The sequence below is a fragment of the Capsicum annuum genome, chromosome 8 (assembly GCF_002878395.1).
Source record: "Capsicum annuum cultivar UCD-10X-F1 chromosome 8, UCD10Xv1.1, whole genome shotgun sequence".
Lineage (NCBI taxonomy): Eukaryota > Viridiplantae > Streptophyta > Magnoliopsida > Solanales > Solanaceae > Capsicum > Capsicum annuum.
This window is the reverse complement of record NC_061118.1, coordinates 125,439,939-125,454,725: the sequence shown is the minus strand read 5'-3', so window position 1 is coordinate 125,454,725 and position 14,787 is coordinate 125,439,939. Positions and strand designations below refer to the sequence as shown.

The 14,787-nt window shown below is 33.0% G+C and overlaps 1 pseudogene; it reads right to left on the bottom strand.

The window, feature by feature from the left end:
• Positions 1 to 4,685: 4,685 nt before the first annotated feature.
• On the bottom strand, positions 4,686 to 14,273 carry LOC107879007 (annotated as a pseudogene).
• Between the last annotated feature and the right edge of the window lie 514 nt (positions 14,274 to 14,787).

The window sequence follows — 14,787 nt, the reverse complement described above, 5'->3', positions numbered from 1 at the left end:
ACATAATTGAGGACTTTACACTTAGCAAATCAAATGGCCTCATTTCTCCATATAAGCATCCAATCGAACACGTGGGGAGCATGCTTTGGGTCCACAGCAAATACTACGCACAAACATCATAGTTACCTCAATAATTCATCATGGCATTCCATCATACACCCACAACACACCACAAATTCAAGAAAATCAACTATTCATAGGAACAAAGCATGAATTTATCTTTTAAGACCTAATGAACCACAATGCATAGTTTCCTATTCTCTTAAATATTTTGTCAAACATATGGTAGACATAAGTTAAGCATATGGATATGGCATGAAATAATAATTTGGATAACAAACATGTCAAATACTTAAATTCTTCTTTACATAGGCATTTTAGCAATCATTTTACATGCACCACAACACCATCATCCTTGAACTTCAACATCCACATTTCTCAATTCACAATCCAACTCACATTTAAAAAATATTTGACATATCAATCAATAGTAGGGATATATAACTCCCAATAACAATTATCAAGTCATAACAAGGAAATAATGGAATAATAGTATAAATCAAGGCTTAACAATTTAAATCATCATATATTCATAGTCAATTAATTTTGGACCTATTATGTTATAAAAACAAAATCTCTAGTCTCTTAGGTATTTTCACAAACACCTTACATGCACTTCTTAGGCATAGGTGGATTCATCAAGATTACAAGTATTCAATCACTCATTTCATATATTTATACATCACACACCACCATAGTTTCCACAAACATTCAAAGATCCCTTCTTGGATATCATCAACTTCAACAACATAATCACCAACCATCACACAAATACTATACACATATACTTCAACCAACACACATAATCATCTCACACATATATCTCAACCATCGTGTGAATACTACACACATACACAATGAAAATTTAGAAAGTATAATCATATATATTTATATATATATATATATATATGTACACATGTATCTTGAGCCTTTGAAAAAGGATTTGTGGGCTCTATGGATGAAAGGAGCCCATAGATAAACACTTGCATACCTTAGATTTCGTGGATGGAAGAGATTGACGGAATGAACTCTTGAATCAAAGCCTCCAATTAATTTCCCCCAATTCAATATATATATATATATATATATATATATATATATATATATATAAGAGAAATGAGAGAAAAATAATACAAGTTCTCAGCTGAATGGGGTATTTATAGAGGTTTAAAAGAGTGGTGAAAGACCAAAATGCCCCTAAGAAACAAATAAAACCCAAATCTGTTCTTCAGTGATCTATCCGATCGGCTGAAGTAAATTGTCTATAACTTTTTACTCCGATGTCCAAATTGGATGAAACCAATTTTATTGGAAAGAAGACTCTCAGGGCTTTCCGTTGATATATAGCAGCTCACACAGTTCATTATGTACAAGGATTTATAATCATTTGAAGTTGACCAAAAAAATTGCCCGGCTGCAGTATTTTTTTTTTTTTGCACATTTTATTGTTCACAGTTCAATCGGAATGGTCGTAGTTTGATCGGAATGGTCGTAATTCATCGCTTGAGTGTCCGTTTTGGGTGATCCAAATATTGTTGGAAAGCTTATTCGATGCTCTACACAATGGTGGGTCGAAATCCAAGAAATGACCAACAGAAAAATTATAAGTCATTCTCGAATATAGGATCCCGACACATTTACGCACAAAATTTCAACGAAAAAATTTTCCGAGGTATTACAATAATATTCTGTATAAATATGGAAATATGTACTGAAAGGCCACAAGGTTCAAACTGGATAAACATCTGATAAAACAATGTCTGAAAGTGGTATAACAATACCAAAACAAATCTGAAATAACTATCTGACATGCTATAGTCTGAAAGCCTCTAAATTGTCTAAATAAGGAGTTGATGGGACATTTTTCCAACAAACTCCAACTACTGAAATAAACTGAAATAGTAATATAATCATCATGTCCTCAAAGGATGAGGACTCACTGCTAACTCTGATCGTTGTACTGGGATGCTACTGGTTCTCTGGAGCTCGTGCTTCTAAACCTATGGTATAAGACACTATAGTGCAAATACGTTAGTACTTTGAATGTACTAGTATGTAAGTGAGGTAGGCTGAGTACAAATAGTTCATATGGATAAACAATACTAACTGACTGACTAACATAAATGTGAGAATACATACATGACTACGTAACTGTAACTGAGATTATGATAGGATTAAATACCGGATTCTGACTACTGAGTTTACTGATATAAACATCTGAGTCACTGATGAGTAAGAAAGACTGATATTGTATTACTTAATACTGAGGGACTGATACTATGTTACTGATATATGAATAACTGTGTCTGAAAGTTTGATTATGAAGAACTGGTCTGGTTGACTGTATCTAACAGTCCTGAAGCTGAATACTGATAACATGAGTTATGAGAACTAATATAACTGATAACATGAGTGACTGTATCTGATAATCCTAAATCTGATGGAACTCTTTGAGTTTCGTACTGTATCTAAATTAACTGTATCTGACAGTCTTGAAATCTGAAGAACTATCTGAGTTTTTTTAATGAGACTGAGACTGTGGGAAGTAGTCATCTAACCGATATGCCCCAATTATGCTATAATAGCTGAGTTGGGGTCTAATCTGTGCCTTGATTGGAAGGGTGTCAATACTGTGCCACTGGTAAAGACAACATGTGAGTAACCCTTATACAACAGGTAACTCTAGCGGGAACGGTGGGAACCCTCATATAATAGGTTAAGTCACCTCATCTACCCTCATATAGCAGGCTATAATGTCTTAACCTATGCTGGATATATAGTTCTGGAATACAAGGATTGCTTCTAAGAATCGCACCCTCAAATAACAGGTAAGTTCCCATCCTTAGGTTCACTCGGTGCTAATTCCTACTCCCATCTGAATAGACACTGAACTGATTAATTGAACTAAACTGATTAGCTAAACTAAACTGATTAGCTGAGCTAAACTGATTAGCTGAACTGAACTAATACTAGTGGTATTGTTTAGCGTAGCTAAACTGAATTTACTGAGTTCTATTGACTGACAAAATATACTGATATCTGAGGACTGACTGAGAGTACTGAGGTTACAGATACTTACTGGGAATAGTGAGATTACTGAGATCACTGAGATTGCTGAACTACTGAGATTACTGAGATTTTTGAGTCACATGACTAACTGAGTTCTATGAATCATAGCTTGACTTAGAGTATCGTGAAAATATGACATGGCTCTAGGCACACAGCTAAATATTCGGGTATAAGTACCCCCAGGACTCGATGAGAAGAAACTGACATAGCATGGCTTACTTGAACACATGACCAACAACACAATTCATAATTCATATATTGAAGCACTTCATCAAACATGTGATATGCATAAGCTTGTATATACATGTGGATTTCATGATATCATACTAGTTGGATATTTTTCCTTCATCTAGACATTTAATCAAACACATGGTAGGCATAAAACATGTAGACAATATTTTACAATAATTAATTATCACGATTCATCTCTAATTTCATCATCTAGGGTTTATTCATAAGTTCACATGAATATAAATCTATACAAATCAATTTCACATAAAATTGATCACCCAACATGGATTTGAATTCAATTGATCATTCTCAACATAAATAAAATAAACCCAACATGAAATTCATAAAGAAATCCATAGACTTAAACTTAAAAAGGAGATTCTTGGTCTTCATGGACGAAAGGAGTCCATGAATGAACACTACGCATACCTTAGTTCATGATTCTACGAAGATTGACAAAGATATTCTTGAAATTTGACGGTGAATTCCCTTGGAATTAAACCTTCTATGAAAATTCTAGGGCTTGTTCTTGAGAGTTTTTGAGAGTAATTGAGTATAAGTTGCTGAATTATGGCCAAATCTTGTGTTATAAGGCTTATATAGGGTGAGAAATTGACCCTTTTAACCCTAGGACATGTATTTAATTTCTGAGAAAATTTTCCAATTTTTATTCTTGGCGCAATATGCCACTATCACGCCAAGTCACTGGAACTGTACAATTGGGAATCTGTATGGTGGCGCGACGCGGAGCTATTGCATTGCCACCTTGTTTGAGACCTAAAAGTTTGGCGCGACGCGCTACTATCGTAGAGCAACACTAAAAATTGATAATTTCCATTTGATCTATCTTTGCGATGCGCTGAAGGCTCAGGTGATACACTATCTCACTAAAAAGGCTCTAACTCTTCGCCCGGGTGTCGTATTTGGGCGAATTATATATCGATGGAAAGATTATTCAATTTCCCATGTGATAGGAATTGAAAATTATGGAAATACCATGTGTATAAGAATAAATTCTTATTTTAAAGAAAGTTCTAATATCCTTGAGAAGATTTTCAAGCTAAGAAAAAGCACGAGTATTACAGAAACCATATCATAAAGACAACCATAGGTATTGAATTCCAACTAAGTGAATAAACATGAATTTCTTTTAATTTCAAAATTACAAACACCATGTGTAAGGTACAGAAACATGTGTACAAAAGCTCAATAAAATAAAATTCGTAGATGAAGCAAACAGATGTACAAATACATTGGATGAATTTTGACCTTTGCTTCCTATGCATGCATATTTGTAAATTGCATCATAGCAGGCTTGATTGAATTTATGTTTTCTCTGTGAGAATGTCAACATACTTTTTGATGATTTGATCAAGAAGAATCCTGTAATCTCTCTCTGTGGGATGGTAACTATCCCAGAAAAAATATTTTGTGTCATCTTCACATGTTCCACTGTATTTATTATAAATAACAACTACCTTTATTTTTCCGGTACCACAACATCATTTTTTTACTACTTTAAATCCTAAAATGCATCAATTGTTCAAGTTTTATAACTCAGTTACAGAAAGTTCTCTGTATTTTAAGATTTTTTAGTCTCTTTGTAATTAATTTATTAAAATATAAGCTAGAACTATAAATAAGACATCTTTTAAGAGTTTTTTTTTATGAAATTTGAAACGGTGATTAAAAGAATTGATTTTTGAGAAAAACAAGCTACATAGCTTGATCATTCATGAACAATGGAACAAAGAGCAAAGGGTAAGAACAAGAATCTGATTTCATTCATTAACCTCCCATTCGTATAATGTAGTGTTGACTCTATTTATAGACGGAGCAAGCGAGCTTATCAAAATATTTTAGCTCAATTTCAGCTCATTGATAGATAAGTTAACCACTTTCTAACTGCCTAACAACTTTACTAACTACTTCATTAATCATCTAACTAATGAAGTAGTGAAACTGTGAAAATATCTAATGGAACAATAAATTGTAAACATTAAAGAAAATGCAATCATATAATGCTTTAATACACATATTGAAACACTCTCCCTTAAGCCGCAGGGTACATGCCATTCACCACACTAAGCTTGCCTAACAATTGTATATGCTGAGCTTGACTCAAGACTTTTGAAAGAGGATCAACAACCTGATCATGAGTAGTGACATGAACAACCTGAAGCAAGACATTCTTGATATTATCCTTGATGAAATGGAAATCAATCTTAATATTTTTGTTCTTTCATGAAATACAAGATTGTTTGGCAGTTGAATATCTGAATTACTGTCATTAAATACTGATATAGGCATGGTAATAGGAACACTGAGTTCTTGAAATAAACTAACCAACCAAGTTATCTCTGTAACTACCGATGCCATATTTCTATACTCAACATCAGCAGAGCTTCTGGACACATTATGTTGTTTCTTGGACTTTCAAGAGATCAAAGATTCACAAAAATGAACCACATATCCTATGACTGATCTTCTAGTATTAAGGCAGACAATCTATTCTGAGTCACACCAACAAGTGAAAAAGCAGAAGGATCAGCCTTCAACTAAATACCTTGTCCAATATAGCCTTTTAGATATCTAACTACTCTTGTAGCAGCTTCTTAGTGAGACTTCTTGGGATGCTACATGAACTGACTAATTGTCTGGATAATAAAATTAATACCAGGCATGGTGATAGTAGCATACATTATCTTTCCCCTGAGTCTTTGATAAGAATAAATATCTGACAATAAATCATCTCCATGTTCACCTATATTGATCATATTCAACTGTGGTTAATCTCAAATTTAACTCTAAAGGAGTATGTGCAGATTTAGCACCACTAAGACCTAAGTCTGGGATCAACTTAAGGATATACTTTCTTTGATTTAAAATCACTTCTGAAGTAGATCTTAGAACCTCAATACACAAGAAATCCTAAAGATTACCCAAGTCCTTTATTTTGAATTGTTTATGTAACTCCTCTTTGGTAGAATTAATAATAGCAACATTACTCCCAGTAATAAGTAGATCATTAACATATACTAGATTCACCACTGTATCTGCTCCTTTATGTATAGTGAAGAGAGAATAGTTATGTACACTTTGAGTGAATCCAACTACAAGTAATGCATTAGTAAGTTTGGGGTTATACTGTCTGGAATATTGCTTGAGACCATATAAGAATTTAAGTAACTTGAAGACTTTATTCTCCCCCTGTTTTCTAAAACCTTCTGGTATTTTTGTATGAACCTCTTTTTTAGGATTACCCTATAAAAAGGCGTTATACGCATCCATTTGATAAAGACACCACCCTCTAGATATTGCTACTACAATCACACACCTAACTGTTACCATCTTGGTAAAAAGTGAATATGTATTATGATAATCTAGCCCTTCTTGTTGACTATAGCCTTTGGCTATTAGTCTTGCTTTGAACCTCTCTATTTTACCATTTGCTTGATTCTTGATTTTGTAGATCCACTTAAAACCAATGGTGTTCTTCCCTTTAGACAAGTCTATAATAGCCATGTGTTGTTTGCTTCCAAATCTTGAATCTCTAATTTCATAACTTTCACCCATCGATCATCCTTTATAGCTTTCTTGAAATGTTGAGGTTCAGTTAAGCTAGAAAACTTTAACAAGTAACATTGATAAGCATTGCTTAATCTGCTGTAAGATAAGCTATTGGCAAAATAATGCTTGTATTTTTGGCTTCTAGAAGGACTGACATAATCTTTCATATGTATATAGGTGGTTTAATAGTTCTAGTAGGTCTACTTGATAAACCCTCAGCTAATAAAGGACCAGCTGTTATATCTACACTATTGTTCATGCCATGTGAATCTATATAAGTATTTGTGTCTACATTAAATGTCTCTGCATTTGGATCAGGTAATATTATATCAATATAGTTATCATCTTCAACTAGTGATGAAGTGAGTCAAACATCCTCCTCAGATATATCACTATATATGGAAACTAGGAAATCAGTTGGATATTTCTGCAAGCTATACTTGTTGCTGTAACTATCCAAAAGGAAAGACATCTTCCCAAAACACAATATCTCTACAAACTAACAACTTCTTGGATTGCATATCTAATATTAAGTATCCTTTCTAAGTTTCAGAATAGCCCATTACCACAATAGGTTTTGCCCTTTCAAAGAACTTATCACCTTTTGTAACAATTGTTACATAGCATAGACAACCAATGACTCTTAAGTGAGATAGCTTAGGTAGTTTAGAGAACAAAAGTTCAAATGAACTTTTACCATCTAGAACTGAAGATGGCAACCTATTCATTAAATATATAGCAGCTTTCACACACAACCCCCAATATCTAATGGGAAAATAAGACTGAAATCTGATAGCCCTAGCTATGTTTACTATTTGCTTGTGTTTCTTTTCCACAATACCTTTTTGTTATGGTGTGTGAGGACAGCCGATTTGGTACAGAATATTCAAATATTTATACAATGTCTGATACTAATTATTAATAAATATTGTTTTATTATCAGACCTTATAGTCTTTATCAATACTCCAAATTGTGTTTTAATCATAGATATGAAGATCTTAATGGCCACTATAGTCTCAAAATTTAGTTGCAAAAGATAAACCTAAGTGTATCTACTGTAAGAATCCATCATAGTAAAAAACTAACACTTATTATCAAAGGTATAGGTTTTTTAGGGTCCCCAAAGATCAATGTGTACAAGCTCAAAACAAACAGAAGACCTAGAAATACTATTAGGAAATGACAACGTTGTTTGTCTAGCTAATGGACAAAATGTACATTTATTCAAAATATCTACATATTTTTGATTCTTCAAAAGGTCTAGACACTTTAAAACCTTTGCTGCTGGATGCCCTAGTCTCTTGTGCCATAGAGTGCAGTTTTGAAATGAAACTTCTATAATGATCTTCTTGTCTTCCTACTCTCCTTTAAGAATATAGAGTCCAACCTCCTATCTACCAATCCCCTTTACCTTGCCACTGAAGAGGTCCTAAAATACACAAAAATCAAGATAAAAGGAAATAAAATAAGATAATTCCTTGGTTATCTTAGTAACAGATAACATATTAAGCCTGAATTCTGGAATAAATAGAACATTTTTGACCACATCATCTACAAATATATATATATAAGTCTCTACAATGTGGGACATATTTACTTAATCACCAGTAGGAAAATGCAATTTGTCCTTGTGACATTGAATTAGACCTTTGCCACTTGAACACATGTCTATTTTTAGACACATAATGTGTAGCACCTGAATCCATAATTCAACTCTAAGAACAATTTTTGGACAAAAAATAAGTTGTAATACTTGTCATATTAAATTGTTGATCTCCTTGGTGTCTTTGTTCAACATATTCATAATTTGAGTGTATTCTTCTTCTGTAAAGATATGTCCCTTAGCCAGTGGTGTATGACTCATGTCATGAATAAAAGTAGCAACATCAATTTATCCTGCTACTAGATTTGCAGTGTGAGACTATTTTCCACCATTACCAACATAGTTGTTTCCACCAACATGTCTTAGAATTGTTAGTAGTATAACCTTGTTTCTTTCTTTGCTTGCTATTAGTAGGATAACCTATAAGTTTAAAACAATTCTCTTTGGTATGACCTGTGAAATGACAATATTCATACCTTTTCCTTTTTAATTAGTACTTCTCTGTCTTAGACCATAACTTTGATTCACCTACTGTAATGCCCCAAATTTAGTATTCGAAAAGCTACATGGTGCCCAGCTAACCCATGACTGATATCTATACATCAACACTGCATAACATGCTGTATAAATGCAGAAACATGAACTGAAAGTCCATAAGGTTCAAAATTAATAAATGACCATAGGACATAACATTTGGGATGGGCATAAATACCCAAAACAAAACTGTCTAAACATACTGTATGTTTGAAAAGCCTCTAAAACATGGCTGTCTAAATAAGGAGTTGATGAGACATGTTCCCAACTAACTCCAACAAATAAAATAATTAATAAGATAATAAAGTAATGGTTATGTCCTCGAAAGATGAGGACTCACTGTTAACTCTGACTGCTGAGACTGGAATGCTACTGATGCTTTAGAGCTCGTGCTTCTGAACCTATGGTATAAAACACCATAGCGCAAATGCGTTAGTACGTTGAATATACTGGTATGCATGTGAGGTAGGCTGAATGCAAATGGTTTACATACATGAACAATACTAATCGACTGGATAATATAAATGTGAGAATGCATGTATGAATACATAATAACTGTAATTGAGTTCGTGATAACATGATTACTGAGCTTGAGTACTAATAACATGAGATATTGATAACCATATAACTGAAATAACTGATACTGAGCGACTGTATTTGACAGTCTAGTTTCTGGTGAAACTAGCTGAGTTCCATACTGTTCTGAGTTGATTGTATCTGACAGTCCTAAATTCTATAGAACTTTCTAATACTAATACTGAATAACTGTATCTAACAGTCCCGATTCTGTAACATAAAACTGTGAGAAGTAGTCATCTAACCGACATGCCCCTTATATGCCATTATGGCTGAGTTTGGGTCCAATTTGTAACCTCAATTGGAAGGGTGTCAATACCGTGCCACTGGTAAGGACAATATGTTAGTAACCCTCATATAATAGGTAACTCTAGTGAGAATGGTAGGAACCCTCATATAATAGGTTAAGCCACCTCATCTACCATTATATAGTAGACTATGATGTCTCAACCTATGCTGGCTACGTAGTTCTAGAATGAAAGGATTTCTTCTAAGAATCACACCCTCATATAGCAGGTGAGTTCCCGTCCTTGGGTTCACTAGGTGCTGATTCCTACTCCCATCTGAATAGATACTGAACATAGATTACCGAACTGAACTGAACTGGACTAAATTAATTGAGTTTCATTGAATGACATAATAGTACTGAGATTATTGTATTGCTGAGATTTCCTGAGTCATATGATTGACTGAGTTCTATGGATCATGGCTTGACTGAGGATATCATGAAAACATGACACCGACTCTAGGCACACAACTATATTTTTTTGGGTACAATTACCCCCAGGACTCAATGGAAATAAACTGACAAAGCATGACTTTCTTGAATACATGACTAACATCAACAATCCATAATTCATTAAGTAAGATATTTCATCAAACATTTGACATGCATAAACTTGTACATGAATGGGAATTTCATATTGTCATACTAGTATGGCACTTTTATTTCACATAGGCATTTAATCAAACACATGGGGAGTATTCTTTGGTTATATAATCACCAACACATCTAATAATCATGGATACATCAATCAACTTATAAATTAAAGGGGGTTTATCATGGTTATTATACAAATCATCATATACTAGGGTGAATCATTCAAATATGTACTTTAAAACATGAATCAAAACCCCACAACATCATGAACATAAATTTTAATTCAATTTGAAACATAAACATTTGCAAATAAACAAATCTTATATTTCGAAAAGAGATTATTGAGCTTCATGGGTGAAACAGACCCATGAATCAACATATGACATACTTGGGTGAGTGATTTCTTGACGATTGGTGGAGAAAAACTTGAATTCTTGGCTTGGAAATCAAGAACCTAGGGTTTATTGTTCTTGGGGATTGATCCTTGAGAGAAACCCTAATTTGTTATGGTAGAAGAATAATGAAGTTATGAGCTATGGTCGAGTGTAATTAGGGGTTAAATTGGGTGAAAAAAGACCCAAATACCCTTCTAAAAATGGCTTTAAAATAACTGAATGGGTTGTACAATGGTGGGTATGATGGTCCATCACTGGGTTGACGGTCAGTCAGTCCTGACCGTTATACCTGGGTAGAATGAGGGTTCACTGTCTCCCTTGCGATGGCCTGGGCGACGGTCCATCACTAGCTCGATGGTCCATCGGACTGAGCCATCGCTTTGAGATAGAAGGTGGTCTCACTGCCTCATTGCGACATCTTGGGCGACGGTCCGTCTCTATCTCAACAGTCTGTTGGCTCTCACTATCTCACCTGGGCAATTTTGACTGTCTTCTGTATTTCAGCCATAACTTTCTACCCTGTTATCGGATTTGGACGAAATTGGTATCATTGGAAAGCTAATTCTATTTCCCACTTTAAAAAAAGTGAAAATCTTATAAATTCCACATGTATAAAAATGGACTCATCTTTTAAAGTAAATTTCTAACATTCTTGGGACAACTTTAAGCTAGGTCAAAGTATGAGTTATTATACCTACATAGCCTGTGGCTCTGACTTATCGTGCACAATAATCATATAAGATGAATGCTAAATTTCATCCTCTATAATCATGGAATAATCCTAATTAATGGTGGGAATTATACCCATCAACAAAATTTGTCTACAAGTCTAATCATATGACTCATTTAATCCACTCAAAAACTGCAGTAATCATAACAGACACATGTGATCTACATACTCCTTAGATTTAGGGAAATCACAACTAGGATTTGGGACCAAAACATCATACTCACTCTATAAGCTCTTTAATTTTGTAAATTAAACTAAAATAAATCAGTGCCTTAGGAAAAAAAGTTAACATTATGATGCAATTGATAGATGCACATGCGATTCACTTTTTCAAAATGCTCATTAAGATCCCTCCAGACCGCACAAGCACTCATAACATATACAATTCCCCAGAGTAGATTCTCACTTACTGTATTCATAATCTAGGAAAATGCAATTGCATTGATGTTTCCTATTATGTATTAAATTCCTCCCTATATAAGTCTTTGCTGCAAACTCCAGTGACAAATTCATATTCTCTTGCCTAAGAGGGTAATTCTTATTGATCGACTTCACAAACTGTAGTTTTCTAATCCAACTAATTTGATAGGAATGAGCAAAATAATCGAACTGTCTAAAGCCTTGATGAAAAGTAGATCACTTTGATAAATTTTTAGGGCCATTAAAGAAACAACTAGTTTGAACAAGGAAAATACCTAACTCTGTGAAGAAAAAAATATGAGTTGAGTAATTCCAAGAAAAACTCAAAATATGGTACGAGAAGAAATATGAATCTTCTCAATACGAAGCTCAAGACTCTGATACCATGAAAAAAAAATCTATGCAGCTTGATCATTCATAAACAAAGAGAGGGAAAGCAAAGGGAAATAAGAAGAAATTGATTTCATTCATTAACCTCCCATTTGTACAATGTAGTGTTGCCTCTTTTATAGACAAAGCAAGTGAGCTTATCAAAATATTTTAGCTCAATTTCAGCTCATTGACATCTGAGCTAACCACTTTCTAAATGCGTAACAACTTTACTAACTACTTCACTAATCAGCTAACTAATGAAGCAGTGAAACTGTGAAACTATCAAATGGAACAGTAAATTGTAAACATTAGAGAAAATGCAGTCATGGAAATCTTTAATCCACTTATCGAAAAAATTTTTTTTATTAATGCTTTTAATTTTTAAAAAATAATAAATATTATCTAACGATAGAAGAAATAAAAATGCATTTTTAGTGATTAAGCATACACCCTTTTCGAAGAATATTGAGCTTTATATTCTACCAACACGAACCTAAAAAAGATCCACCTCCGTATAATAATTTGCGACATGAAAATTTTATAGTTTCGCTTTAGTAGATGATCTGCAAACAACAAGTTTCCACTAAAATTATATTCAAGATTGAAGATAAAAAGAAGTAATTAGATAAACTTAAATATAAAATTAAAAATTCTCAAGTATTAAGGAAATATGAATTAAAAGAAAATAGTACTTTATGTGTTACTGTTTACCATGTTTACCATGATTGTAGATATCAATCAAAGCCAACTTGAATTGAGTCAAATTTTTGGATAATGAAGCAATTGTAGCCGTGAGTTTAGTATTGGCCAGCTGTGCTGCTTGATTTTATTCTGCAACACACTCTATAGTTGAACCTCCGACAAGTGTTCTTTGGGCTGGAAAATATCCTATGGGTGGAACCCCAAATACACCAATTTTTCTTGCTCCCAACTTGTATAATTCCGTTCAAAAGACAATTAAACAATAATTGATTGAGACATATATACCTAGATTAATAGTTTGGTTGGCGAAACTTCTAAAATTAACTTTTTTTTAAAAATGTGTTCTTTAAAAAGTTACTTTTGGTTACAAACATTTTATGTTTAACTAATAATTTTAAAAAGAATTTTTAAAAAGAAATTTTTTGTGTTTGATCAACAATTTTAAAAAGAACTTTCTAATAATATACAATTAGTGTTACACTATATGTTAAACCAATAAATTTGAAAAGAACTTCCAAACAATAATGAGTCTTTGATCACCACCACCACCAACAATAACATCATACCTATGAAATCTCATGAGTGGGATATGATCTAGGGACCATATCACTACCTCATAGAGTATGTTTTTTTAGAAAAATTTATGTAGAACAGTAAAGTACTTTAATTTTGGAAAAAATCTACTTCTTTTAGCTTTAAAAAATAATTTCAGCTACTTATCAGAGCTACTTATTTCCTTAAAAGTTTGATCACACACCTTACATTTTAAAATAAGTAATTTTTGAAAAAAATATACACTTTTAACTTTCCAAAAGTTTGATCAAACAAATTGTAAGTTTCATTGAATGAATAATGACATTTTAAAATTTAGTGATCAAACTTCATACTTGGACAAAGTTGATATCTTCGGACATCATAAGATCAGTGTATGCATTAAGATTATACTGCACCCGATGAATTCCGACGGTGAAATAAGTATTGGCAAGGTCATCGCTGCCTACTAACACTAAGAACAAGCTATTTCTCAATATGTAATTTTCTTCTTCTCCTCCTACTAATTCCTTAAAGTTTCAAATGTATTCTCTAAAATGATCTAATTGTGCTGATAGAGGTATAACTGACTGATCCATATTTTCACCAAAAATAGAGAAACATTAATAGGTGAGTTAATGGTAAAAATACTTACAAGTATCATATTTGTGTTAGTTTTCTATTTGAATTATCATCTCCTTACTTTTCTATTTAAATTATCACCAACTATTTATCAAACACACCTCAACTATAATCAGTTGTTCCCTTTTTCTACCTGAAATATCATCATCGTTCAAGTAAAAAAAGGAATAATTAATAGTTGAGATATGTTTTGATAAATAGTCATGTAGAAATCATTCATGTTGTGATCATTTTATGATTATGAGTTAGTCACATGATGATCGTCCATGCATGAGATAGTTTGATTTTATAATAGTGTGTTGATATCATCTCTACGGGCATGTGAAGACCATCAACGTTGGTATATGGACTCGAATTCTTCATGAATCACAAACTGTCGATAAACTTTTTAGAGTATCATATATATATATATGGATGAGAGATTATTTGGTATTTGAGGTATATCATCTCATTATATTATATTACATCTCA